This window comes from Aythya ferina (assembly GCF_964211825.1).
Source record: "Aythya ferina genome assembly, chromosome: 1".
NCBI lineage: Eukaryota > Metazoa > Chordata > Aves > Anseriformes > Anatidae > Aythya > Aythya ferina.
Window position 1 is genome coordinate 52,592,105 of NC_140296.1, and position 14,350 is coordinate 52,606,454.

The 14,350-nt window shown below is 37.6% G+C and overlaps 1 protein-coding gene across 5 annotated transcripts in view; it reads left to right on the forward strand.

Moving 5' to 3' along the window:
* The window catches only part of GPC5 (glypican 5), a 775,603-nt gene that overhangs the window by 311,300 nt on the left and 449,953 nt on the right, over positions 1–14,350 (forward strand). The window lies entirely within an intron of this gene.

The window sequence follows — 14,350 nt, forward strand, 5'->3', positions numbered from 1 at the left end:
AAGTCATGATGAATATGTATCTTTTTTTTTTTTTTTTTTTTTTTTTTTTTTTTAATTCACCCCCCCACCATTTCAGCTTAATGTTAACATCAATGAGAAATCTACTTTAGTGCCAATTATAATAATAAATCTTTGTGGTTCCTTCTGGGTATAAGTTACCTGAATTTTTAGCATATACAGAATTAATAACTTATATGATTAAGAGATAAACTTTAGGATGCAATAGAAGCTATAATCCTATTTATCCTATATGTAAACTTTTCAGTCAAAATACAGAATTCATATTACCTAAAGTGAAGAGAAAAGAAAACGGAATTTTAGGCGTAAGAAACTGTTGCTAAGTATTTACAGGATACGGAGCCAGTCTTGAAAAAATAACCAATTGGCAAGAGTGATGCATCATTCTCCTAGTGTATTCCTGAGGAGTGTGGAAATTTGCTGCAAAAAAGAAAGCTAAGAAGTATTAATTCCTGTATCAAGAATAGCCTAAAAATGTCTTTGTTTATGTATGTTGCCACAACAGATTTACTGTTCTCTGCAAATGTATTAGAAAACACTAGCTTCACTTGAAAGTGTTGACAGAACTTATACGGAGACCCAGAAATGACTACTTTATATATATATATATATATATATATATATATATATATATATATTTTTTTATTTTTTTTTTTTTTTGAAATGAGAAACAACTGTTTCCAAAATGAACTTTTTTTTTTTTTTTTTTTTTTTTTTTTCCCATACTTAGTGTGAAGTAGTTCTTATTCTATATAAAGCCAAAGCCAGTTCTTGGAGGCCATCATAGTGGAATAAAAAGGCTGACAAATTCAGTATATTTTACACTGTGGAATGATATGGTGCATACTGATAGGGGTGCCCTTGGCAAGTGTATATTGTGTCTCAGATATTAGACTACTGGAATGCCATCCTCATTCCATCCACAGATTCATTTTGTTTTAATTTGGTCTCATCTCACTAATAAAAAGTTATTGTTTTAATGGGCTGAGCCTATCTATTACAAGTATAAAACGTATTACAGAGTAGTAAGTGGATTTAAAGTATAATTAACTTTAAATGGATTTGATATTTAAGACAACTTTAAATTCAGATTACATTTTACAAATAGCATGACTAGCCGCCATTGATTTTAGCAGTGGAAAGCATCCTGTTTTCAACGTTTTTTTACTCCTTAATTTTGAGGTAATATCACATTAGACTGTAGAACTCTATTTCATCTCCTTGCTCAGTGAAACCCTTCGAGTTGCATCAGAACTGAATATGATGCAAATAATTTAATGGAAATGGATTTACGTGCTAACAAAGTCACAGTATCATAATAATCATGTGACAGAGACATCATTGTCTACGAATGAATATGCAGCACTGCATACAGTAAACACAAACTAAAGTGCAGTAAGCTGTAGTAAAGCACATTCGGTTAAAATGTTCTCCCCAGGGACTTCAATCAATCAGCTCTAATCTCAAAATAAGTTCTTTTCCAAACAACATGACTGTCTGTGTGTACAAAATGTTTTCTGAAGTGATGATTGAGGATGGTTCCTCAATGGATGGATTGATGCAGGATGGTTCCTGTAATTGCCTCATTGTTCAGCCTGTGTCACAGAATTATGCTAATCATGCATGATAGGCACATCTGCATATCCAGTGCACAACACTTCTTGGTACTTCATTCTTTCATTTGACATATGGCACTGAATATATTTCTGTGCTGGCACTATTAGAGCTGTTCAGGTAACAGGCCAGCAAAGTATTGCATAAAGGCCAATTGTTGAATTTATTTATTTTTTTTATGAAAAAAAAAAAAAATATATATATATATATATATATTATTTGGAATAAAACAATGACCAGAAGACACTGCTGAAATGATAATATATTTGTTTGGGTTTACGGCCAGAATGGTCCTTTGGGGATGCTGTTTTATATCAGTCTGTCCCTCTACTGACTTCGGTCAATTTTTCTCAGAAAAGGAAGTTATATAAGTAATAGCTCGATGTGCTTCAAGAATTCTTAGTTACCATAACAGTATCCAGGGAATTAATTTGGGGGACTATAAATCCAAAAATTTTTAGCTTCTGAAGTTGATGCTGGGTTGAGCTGACTCCAGATAGCCCCAGAATTTATCAGAACATAAGCATACCATGTATCCATTTATTCCCTCAGCCCTGAGAAGTGGAGTGTGTCATGCTTGCTTTTTTGTTCCCCTTCATATCATTCTCTGCATCAAGGCACTGTAGAGTCCAGGCTATATACACTACTGGAGAACAAAATGTAGAGAAGGACGGGGTGAAGGCCTACCGACTGTTTTGTTTCTCTGAGTAATTGAGGGAAATAGTCCACAGTATTTGTAAGTGGCCTGGATTATTCATAGTATCTTCCTGTGAATGTTGTTTGGAAATTCTGGTCTTTAGTGCTTAAGGAACAGATATAATTCAATGAACTGGTCACATTTTTTCAGGATAGACTTAGTTCAGATATAAGTGGGTAAAGCAGTAAAACTTTATGGCTGGGTCTAGGGCAGGTCATATTTGAACAGCAGAGCAGCAAGTATTTACAAACTATAAGGCCCTCACCCCCTATTTTTGACAGTAAGCAGTTTTTGATCCATTCTTGTCTTAAATTTCTGAGCAAGAGTAAAGTAGGATTCTTCTCCACTAACTTTATCGACTCATTTTGTGACATTGAATCTTATGTTTTAAGTTGAGGACTTAAAGTTAGTTGTTACGTACTCTGGTTTGGAATAATATGTCTGTGTATCTTTCGCTTCCGTTGGTCCACACAGATCCAAGTGTGGCTATGTTGTTCAACACTTAGGCAATTGGAGCTTGAAATCCAATATTATTATTAATAATTGTTCATGAAGAATAATGCATGTTAGGCAATGATGATAGAGGAAACATATATTTTCATCAGTTATTTCACTAACTTAGTGAAATTATCCCTCAGCTGCACTTGAAATGCTCTGTTAGCATTCCAGCTCACTTCAATATCTGATTTATTAGCTACCACTTTTTGACCACAACCTAAAAATTCCTTATCAGATTTTTTTTTCCTTTCTTTCTATTGCACGCCCTTCCCCTTCCTTCTTCCCCAAGTCCCTCCCAAAATGTTGCTATTGGGATTTCTAATCTTGTGTCTGGGTATCTGTTCTGGGTCCTATTTACTAATTCTTAGTTTGCTGTGATATTTTAACTTTTGAAAAAAAAAAAAAAAGTGAACACGAATCATTTAATGTGTTAATTTTAATTACAGCAATTTAACTTTATAAAGATAAATTGAGTAGTACTGACCAATGAAGTACCAGAAATTCAGTTTAGCTGCTCTCTTCTGAAGGATATCAACATATTAACATATATTTAGACTTTAAAAGCTGGATTACTTTAAACATATATACATACACAGTATGCCTGTTTAGCCTTGCTATCACTCAGAAAATGTAATTTCTGCAAAACCAGTTCATTTCTTGTAACTGTCTCACATTTGTGTGCACTCTGTTTTCCTTTCCAAAACAATAAGAAAGGCAAGGCCTCTTCTCCTCTCTAGTTGTTAATGGGTTTGTGGTTGTGGTCAACTATAATCAATAAACAAATGTGTTTAAGTCTCTTTTTTGCCCTTTCACGTCCAGGCTCCCTGCTATCCCTCACCTGAAATCAATGATACATATCTCATTGACTGAATTTAAAAGGGAAAAGATCTAGCTGCCTATTAACAAAATGTAGCGTATCCAAACAAGATGGGGGTGAATGAATTGTTTAAAGGGACACTATCCCAAAGAAAACCCTTTGTTTTTCTGTAAGATTTTTAAAAGAAAAAAAAATATTGTCATAGTTCTATGTCTATATTTTAAATTCAAATTGCAATTATTTTTTCTATACTGCTAAATTAAGAAATAACATTTCTGAGGGAAAAAATATTTTACTGCTCTTACCCAAAATACGATTTGAGCTCACTGAAATTTGCTAAGTTTTTCACATTGTCTTTAATGGTCTTAGATCCATCAAACTTGTGGAGTTTTCAGAGATTAAAAACCTTGTAAATACCACAAAGGCTGTACAGAGGAAAAAGGTAATGCATTTAAAATATCAGTCTTGAGTTCCATAATTTAAGACAGTCACAGCTAAACACTCTGTAAGCCATAGTACATCTAGTTATTTTCAGTCAGGTGTGCATAAAATCAGAAAGCAATGACATGATTAATTAGCATCTTCACTGTTTGGCTAACCATTGAGGTTAGTCTTGCATGCATATTTCTTATCTTCATAGTTTTAAGATGAATTAATAAATACTATATTCATTGAAATATTCATATTATTTTCATACTTGAAAAATAAAATTGTAACATTTATTTTGAATGTCTTCCGTTTTGTTTTGTATGAGTCAGCAGTCCAAGTTCTTTTAATTGAGTCTTAATATTTTAAAAAGACTTAAAGATCTGAGTTCTTTTCAGATATTCTAATTATGACAGAGTGCTGTTAACAGGACTATTTTGTTATATGTATTATTTTCACTGCCCTTTTTTGTGCCTGATAGCTTTGGAAAAACTACTATGGGGACTTGACAAAAGAAGACAAGCGAGGGCTGGTGAAGTGAACTAGAAAGAAAATTTGGAATATGGTGATAGAGTCACTAGTATATTAGTTAACTGCTTTATAAATCTAACATAAGTGAACATAGAGCCATCTAACTGTTTATTAAAATACAATATTCCTAAGAATAGACTTTAATGCTCTAGCTTCTGACCTGGACTCCTAATGAACACAGTACTAACAAGATCAAAGTTTCAAACTATATCTTAATCTTCGCTTCACCTAGGATGCTAAAAAACACACTGTCAAATACAATGTGGTAACCAGAGGACTAGGTTTTACACAGAATTTTCCTCCTTTGCTTTTTGCCATTAATTATAATAATAAATACTTGTAGATTCTTTTTTCCTGTTACATAAATATCATAGTGAGATATTTATAAACACCTAGTAGAAATGTATCTGTCAACATGGAATTTTGAAATGATTGAACTCTATTTAGTAATTCTGTAACACTTGCTAAATCACAGAATTAACTATTATTAATTTCTATACTCAAAGCATCTAATGGTAAACATTATGGATTACACAGAATACAAACTAATGTAAACTATACTTTCGGTGGGATTTACATCCTATAACTTAAAATATCTAAAAATCAAAACCTAGAAGCTGGTAACACTCAGCTTCTTTTATAACAAATGGTAGAAATAGGAAACAGCGAAGTTATGTTCAGAGAGTGGTGGGACATCTATCTTAAAGAGAGTTAGGTAAGTTAGGGAGAATGTGATAATATTGTCATCCACATATGATTTATTTATTTATTTTTAAGCAAGGTTTGGTAATTTCAAAAGCAAAAAAGAAAATGTAGGCGTGAAGCATTAGAGTCATTAACTAGAAAAGGTTTGAAGGGTTTGTTGCCATGAGATATTATAGTCTTTACTTGTATTTTGTGACAAGTCTTTGTTTACTTATTTTAAGACCACTTGCCAAGTGAAAGCCAGTTGCCTTAAAAAGAGCTTCAGACTAATGCTGAAAGGTGAATGGATAGGCTTTATGTGATAGACTTTAGTTCCTGCCTGCAGGATTTTCTATTTCTCTGCTTAAATGAATAAATAAGATGCTTGAGAAAGCTGACAATTAATAGGTTCTTAAAGAAACGAATGAACAACTAAGTGATACAGAGTTAACAATGCGTTATGATTAATATCCACCTTTGTGATTCTTGCTGTTGATTTTAAGGTACTGAGTAGTATAGTACATGGAAAGAATTCCATCTTCTTTAATCTGTCTTCATACTAAAGAAATACTGCAGGCAGATAGAAAACAGATGAGGAGCTAGACAAAATAATCTGCAGATTGCAAAAAATCTGCAAAAATGGTAAGAATCACTAATTACATAAAGTAATTTAAGTGAGTTTGAAGTGAAACTGAGACCAGGCACTTGTATCTTTACCTGTATTCCCTAATGGCCTGATATACTAGGAATGCTAAAAATACACCTAACAAACAAAAGAAAATGCAACAAAAAAATAAACACAGCTTTTCCCATCATTTACTTTAAATGATGAAGGGATTTGTCCATATTATCATGTGTACATATTATCTGTGTACATCTTCTTGATGTACTACTTAGTAAGTTATTAAACCATCTTAAAAATATATCTAAATGTTTCAGGTCTAGAAGGTGTTATTATGAGTTCTCATGGCAAATCAGCAACTTACAATTCCTTCTACATTTGCAGATGGTGGTTCTGACTTGTGTGTGTGCAGCCCCAGGCTATGTTCATGGATATATAAAAATAAACAAATAAAACAAAACAAAGCAACAACAACAACAAACAATATATTTAAACTGCACAATTTGATGCATTTTTTGAGCAGAAAAATACCATGCATAGAATGTGGAAAGCATTGAAGAGCCTGTAGATGGATAAGAATAAAGGTCTATAGGGCATTTAGTTACCAAGCCAAGGCTAATTCCAGGTCCTGGAGTGAGTTGTAGTCAGTCCACCGTAGAGGAGTCTAACAAAGAGTAGAATGCAAGCAGCCTGCACCAAATGAACTGCAAAAAAAGAGATCCTCCTGTGGATATTGCAAGGAAAATACAAGTGGAGCCAAAGAATCTAAAAATCAGAACAAACCAAGAGCAAAGTTAATATGTATTTAAGCAAAACAGGTTTAAGAAAGATTTCCTGAAGTTCTGCTAAGACAATACTTCAGTGATTTCAGACTGCCTTTAATGATCCTGACAAGAAGAGCAGGGATTTACTTCTCTCACATTATGCAGTGGACATGCCTAAAGAGAATTTACAAGGCTTGTAAATGTAAGTACTATTCTTTATTAGTAAATGAGTTGAAGAGCTGGACTTGTTTTTTATTCAGTCTTAACAAGAGTTTGTAAAAGATGTGTCACTCACACATGTTGGAACTCATTCACTCCTTGACACCTTAGCTTTTTCTTCTAAAACTTCCTAAGTAGAACACTGAGGTGCAGACTGTAGAGGAGGCAACTAGACTGTGCTGTGAAAAACAAGGTTGTGTTTTTGCAATAGAAGGTGTTTTTGCAGTGGAAAAATCCACTAACCTTGCATATTCAAAAGTGATTGTGTAGCATAGCAGTGGGGAGTATGTTAAGCAGATAAGGGGAAGGTCTCACTGTTCCAAAATAAGGAGGATAGTTAAGAAAAACAGGATGGGCGGTACGAAATCAGTAAAAACAAAAATCATGGGCCCTCTAGTCATGAGAGAAGACTGGAAAAGAAAGGAAAAGGAGAAATTAGCGGTTGGTCAAATTAAATTGTACATACAGAAGTGTGTTGAGTAGGTTGTGAACCTTTAGTACTCAATGAGGAAACAGGGGAGAAATAAGGATTTGGGTAATGGGGAATATAAGGTTACGATAAACTTTTACTAAGGTTACGATAAACTTTTACTGTGCGCTCGTGTTTGCAGGATGCCCCCCATTGCAATAGTAAATAAAATAGCTTCACAGAAGGTCCTGTCTGAAGAAAATTATTGAGATTTTTGTCACAGTGCCACAACTTTATATAGTGTTCAGTAGACATGTTTATTTTGCTAATCATTTCATGAAAGGTTGTGAAAGTAATATCTACATTTCATCTTAAAAAAAGAAAATTAAAAAAAAAAAACATATACACAGTATGAACAAGGCTTGTTCAAAGAAGGCAAATCTTATAAATGAAATAGAGATTTAGTACATACTTTTATGAGACTAGAGGTCTGTGAGATCTATGTGAGTGGGGGTTGGAAAAAACAAACAAACAAAACAAGGAAACTCAACATTCTTCTAAATCTGGATTTAGAAGAATCCTGAAGAGAAGGAAAATAGAACCTTAATTTTCCTCCACTGATTTAGCTGAAGAGAACCACTGCTTGTTGAATCAGCATACCTTTATTTCTCTTGAGTTAATAGTCATTCTTATTATCTTTTTTAAGAGCTTTAGTTCCTGTATTTCATCTCTTGAAAATTGGAACTAGATCAGTATGTAATTGCTACAAGCGAGGGTAGAATTTTTGTGTAAATTGTGATTTTCATATCATTCCCCAAAGGAAGAAGACAAACAAACAAACAAACCAAAAACCTCCCTTGTCAAATGCTCCAACACATTTAATCAGTTCTACAGCATTCCTCTAGGGTAATGTTTGGAACAACAGCTATGTATGTATACATAAGGTATACCTGCATGTTTTGAGTATTCAGTTTTGTCCACCTTGTTGTCTACACCTCTTTTTGTTCTAGCCAAACTCTAAGTTAGTCAGCTACTTAATTATGAACAGGAAGGTTCTGACCTGCATGCTCAACCTTCATTCCCTGTTCTTGCTTCACCTGGTTCTGAACAGGGAATTCATATAACAGGTGCAGTACTAGCTCTTTAGTAAGGAAATCAAGTCTGGCCTTTTACAAAGCAGTCTTAAAATTTTGTGTTTCTAGCAGCAAATAGATAAACTACATCTGTCATGTTTATACAGTAGTAGTTTATGAAAGCAAATAGGAAAAAGATGGAAACAGAAGCCAAGAACACCTTTCCTTCCTAAAAGGAAGTAAAAAAAGCTCAGTGTGATTATCACAGAATCACAGAATCACAGAATTTCTAGGTTGGAAGAGACCTCAAGATCATTGAGTCCAACCTCTGACCTAAGGCTAACAGTCCACACTAAACCATATCCCTAAGCTCTACATCTAAACATTATCACCAAACATTCCCCTCCACCCCCCCAGTCTTGACAGACAGCTAAAACACATTCCTGCCTGAGAGATCAGCATAAACATGTAACGATATGTTGCTTTGTTTGAATAGAGTATTCATGAATTTAACATGACAAAAGGATGTCCCTGATTTAGTCTAACACTCTTCTAATGTAATGCAAGACAGAAATAAATGACAGGTTGGTTGCTAAATGCCTTTAAAACATGAATGCTTTATTCGATGGAAATCTTATTTTATTGTTAATTTTCTTTGTTCTGAATGATGATTATTCATATGAATATATGCACCCATATAAATGATCATATATGCATAAAAACAAAAATGCATATCAGAATATACACATGTATAAATCTTGTCCATGAAGACATATATATAAGCCATGTTAAATTGGCAAAGATTTTATTGCCATCTGTTAAGTATTTATAGACTGTAACCCATGTAATTTTTTTCTTCTTTTTCATGAGATTGATGTAACAGACCCACAGTTGCCTTAGACAACCAATTTTCCGTTTTAAAAATACTGAGGAGAGCTTGTTTAAATTCCCTAGACCCTACACTGTAACCTGAAATTTGTTAAAGAATCTTCATCATTCATCCAAACTGCAATTTGATCCATTATTTCAATGTTATTTCCTACAAGTTACTCTGATTAGTTTGCATGTATATTCTGACTTACCTACTACAACTTTTTCAATTTATGTTGTGGTGAAATTCAGTGTCCATATTTTATCATTTAAAAATAAACTGTATTTTAAATATTTAACAGCTGTCATTTAAAAACATTTTATTTAGTGATGGGATAGGAGGTATTTTTTTTATCACTAACAGCAGAATATTTCACCTCTCTTTGTTCCAAACATAGAAGTATTCTTATACTCGTTTGGTATGCTTCATTATGATTTATTGATGAATTTGCCATCTGCATCAATGTTAGGTCATATGTCAGTGCTAGAGTATATATACATATATATATATAGATATATATTTTTTTTTGTTCCAGACAAAGTGTCATACTTATTAGCCTTAATATCTGCCTTAGAAGTTTCATGAATATATTTAGATTCTTTTATCAATTATTTTTATTTCCTCATTGTCAAAGACTACACATGCCTGTCAGCTTCTCTATTTTTCCATTGGTGATATATGTTGTTGGCAGTTCCTTGTCATTAAGTTAAATCTGGAAAAGCATTGTATAGTGTATTTCTCTGGTCATGTTTTCCCTACAGAAGTCTTGGAGAGCAAATATTTGTTTTGATCTCACTCTGATTTTGATAACTCTTACCAGGCTTTCACAAAAGTATTGGAATGTATTTGTGCGGTGAATAGAATAGTTGGAAGTAGGATCAATGTGGAAAATTGTGGATTTAAACAGCGCTGTAGCAGTTCATCTTCTCCTGCCTACTAGCTATCACTATTCCACATTTCTATAACTTCCTTTCAATTGTGATTGCTTTTTTTTTTTTTTTTTTTCTTTTTCATAGAAACAGGTAAAATAAAATCAAACCAAAATTAGTCATGGTCTAATAACCAATATTAATTTTAAATTCTACTTCCAATATAGACTAATGAGTACATTCCCAACTAATTTCCATACTAATAATCCATACACAGTTTTAATAAGAGAACATCATATACTTATTTTAGATAGCACTTGACTCTTGAAGAAGTTCCACTGAAACAGACGGACAAGAATATGCATCAGGTTGCTACTCAGTTGTGATCACACATACTACAATCCAGATTTCTGTTTTGATTTACTTATTTGAATTAAAGAAATCAGTTTAAAATACAGTTTTGTGAAACTTGTCAAAATATTGAAAGGACTTTTGGGAACAAATGTAATGTAATATCATGAGGTTATTCCATAGAATACTTGCTCTTGTTCAACCTGGTGTCCATCAGGACCCCCAAGTCCTTGTCTGTTAACCTGTTTTCCAGCCAGGTGGCCCTCAGAATGCCCTGTGCCCTGGTACCTAGTGCTGTTCCTCTCCAGATACAAGACTTCGCACTTCCCCTTATTGAACATCTGAAGGTGTTTTTTTTTAAAAAAAATAAAAAATAAAAATATTTATTTATTTATTTATTTTATCAGCCTATTTCCTGCACCCCACTACTCAGCACTGGTGAAGCCACATACAGAGTATTGTGTCCAGTTTTTGGCTTCCCAGTACGTGAAATACATGGACATACTGGAGAGAGTCCAGTGAAGGAAAGCTAACACGATGAAGGGTGTGGAAGATCTCTCCTGTGATGAAAGGCTGACAGAGCCAGGACTATTCAGCCTGGAGAAGAGAAGGCTTGGTAGGGGATCACGTCAATGTGCATAAATACCTGAGAGGAGGATGCAAAGGTGATGGAGCCAGGCTCTTTTCAATGGTGCACAAAGGACATGAGACAATGTTATCATGATCTCAAGGGTTACCTGACCTGTAGGTGCAGAGATAGTAGAAGTGGTAGGATTCCATAATGTACAAGGACATGGAGGCTTTGTTTTCTAAAAGTTCTATTTATTACAGATTATCACATACTGCCACCAGTGAGTATACTATGATTAATAAGGCGAGTATATAGAAAGATACAAACAATATATATTACCAGGAAAGTAAATATATTTGCAGTAGATATTGAGGGAGTAGCACTAATTAATTGTAGCAGGAATTAGAAGTAGTAGAAAAGCAATTAGAGGTAGTAAAAATCAGTAGTAGAGCAGCAAATATAGGTTGGTATTATAGGTTCAACAAACGTATCAATACTAGAGTAATGAATATACTTAGCAAGGACTGCATACATCAGTAGTATAACAATGATACTTTATAACAATGACAGGGGACCCACCACCACCAAGGGGACCCACCACCAGCCAGAGCAGAGCCAATGAGCAATGTTGGTTGGGCCTCTGGAATGGCAGATTTAAGAAAGGAAAAAAAAAGTGTTGCACTACAGCAGCTAGGAGAGTGGAATGAGAGACAGCCCTGCAGACTCCAAGGTCAGTGCAGAATGAGGGTAGGAGGTGCTCCAGGCACTGGAGCAGAAGTTCCCCTGTGGCCTGTGCAGAGGCCCCTGGTGTAGCAGGTTGTCCCTCTGCAGTCCATGGGTCTCACTGCGGAGCAGATCTCCACACTGCAGCCCATGGAGGAGCACCCGGTGGAGCAGGTGAATGTGGCCTGGAGGAGGCTGTGGCCCATAGAGAGCCCCTGCAGGAGCAGGCCCCGGGCTGGAGCTGCAGCCCATGGAGAGGAGCCCACGCAGGTGCAGGGGATCCAGGGGGAGATGCCACCCATGGGGAACCCATGCTGGAGCAGTTTGCTCCTGACTGATGTAGTGGGTTTACGTGGCAAGGTTTTGGTAGCAGGGGGCCATAGGGGTGGTTTCTGTGAGAAAGATCTAGAAGCTGCCCCATGTTTGGGAAGGGCCCCATTGTTTTCCAGAGCTGAGCCAATAAGCGATGTTGTTTTGCGCCTCTGTGAGAGCATATTTAAGACAGGGAAAAAAATGCTGCGCCACACAGCAGCCGGGAGAGTCAAGGGAGTGAGAAACAGCCTTGCAGGTGCCAAGGTCAGTAAAGAAGGAGGGGGAGAGGTGCTCCAGGCGCCAGAGCAGAAGTCCCCTGCGGCCTGTGGTGAGGATCATGGTGAAGCAGGATGTCCCCCTGCAGCCCATGGAGTACCATGGTGGAGCAGGGTTCCACGCTGCAGCCCGTGAAGGAGACCACGATGGAGCAGGTGGCCCTGCACCAATGGAGGCTGCCGCCTGTGGAAGACCCCTGCTGGAGCAGATTCCGGGCCGGACCTGTAGCCCGTGGAGAGGAGCCCACGCAGGAGCAGGTGACCTGGCAGGAGCTGCTGCCCGTAGGGGAGCCAGGTTGGAGCAGTTTTCTCCTGAGGGATGGACCCCGTGGTACGGACCCATATCTGGAGCAGTTCTGGAAGAGCTGCTGCCTGTGGGAAGCCACGCCGGATCAGTTCATCAAGGACTGCATCCCGTGGGTGGGACCCCACAGCACAGGGGACGAGAGTGACCAAGAAGGAGCGGCAGAGAAGAAGCGCTGTAGACAGACCATAACCCCCATTCCCCCGTTCCCCTGCGCTGCTCAGGGGGAGGAGGTGGAAGAGGGTGGATGGGGGGGGAAGGTGCTTTTGGTTTCTTTCCTTTGTTTCTCACTTCTCTAGCTTGTTAGTAATGAGCAATAAATCTTACTATCTCCTTATGCCGAGTCTGTTTTGCACGTTACAATAATTATTGCGTGATTTTCTCGTCCTTATCTCAACCTTTGAGCCCTTTTCACATATTTTCTCCCCATTCCTCTTTGAGGAGGGGGAGTGAGAGAGCAGCTGTGGTGGAGCTCAGCTGCCCACTCGAGCAGAACCACAACAACTGATGGACTCTGTGCATGGATGGAGCTATTTGGGAGCAGTTTTTGAAGAGCTGCTGCCTGTGGGCAGCCCCTGCAGGATCAGTTTGGGAATCATAGAATCATAGAATCATACAATATCCCGAGTTGGAAGGGAACCATAAGGATCATCAGGTCCAACTCCTGGCACCACACAGGTCTACCCAAAAGTTTAGAGCATGTGACTAAGTGCACAGTCCAATCTCTTCTTAAATTCAGACAGGCTTGGTGCAGTGACTGCTTCACTGGGGAGTCTGTTCCAGTGTGCAACCATCCTCTTGGTGAAGAACCTTTTCCTGATGTCCAGCCTAAACTTCCCCTGCCTCAGCTTAACACCATTCCCGTGTGTCCTATCACTGGTGTTTATGGAGAATAGGTCACCTGCCTCTCCACTCCCCCTTGCAAGGAAGCTGTGGACTGCGATGAGGTCCCCCCTCTGCCTCCTCTTTTCCAGGCTGAACACGCCCAGTGGCCTCAGCCACTCCTCATATGTCTTCCACTCTAGGCTCTTCACCATCTTCATTGCCCTCCTCTGGACACTCTCCAACAGTTTAATGTCTTTCTTGTACTGTGGTGCCCAGAACTGCACACAGTACTCGAGGTTAGGCCGCACCAGCGCAAAGTAAAGCAGGACAATCACTTCCCTTGACTGACTAGCAATGCCATGCTTGATGCATCCCAGGCTACGGTTGGCCCTCTTGGCTGCCAGGGCACACTGCTGGCTCATATTCAACTTGCTGTCAACCACAACCCCCAGATTCCTCTCTGTGGGGCTGCTCTCCAGCATCTTGTTGCCCAGTCTGTATGTATTGCCAAGGTTGCCCTGTCCCAGGTGCAGGACCCAGCACTTGCTTTTGTTAAACTTCATGTGTTTGGTGATTGCCCAGCTCTCCAATCTGTCCAGGTCTCTCTGCAAGGCCTTTCCACCCTCATCTGAATCCACAACTCCTCCAAGTTTGGTGTTGTCGGCAAATTTGCTCAGAACACCTTCTAGTCCTACATCCAAATCATTTATAAAAACATTGAAGAGGACTGGCCCTAAAATGGAGCCTTGAGGGACCCCACTAGTGACCATCTGCCAGCCAGGTGTAACCCCACTTACCACAACCTCTTGAGCCCTGCATGTCAGCCAATTGCTCACACATCGTATGATGTTTTTGTTAAGTTGTACGCTGGACATTT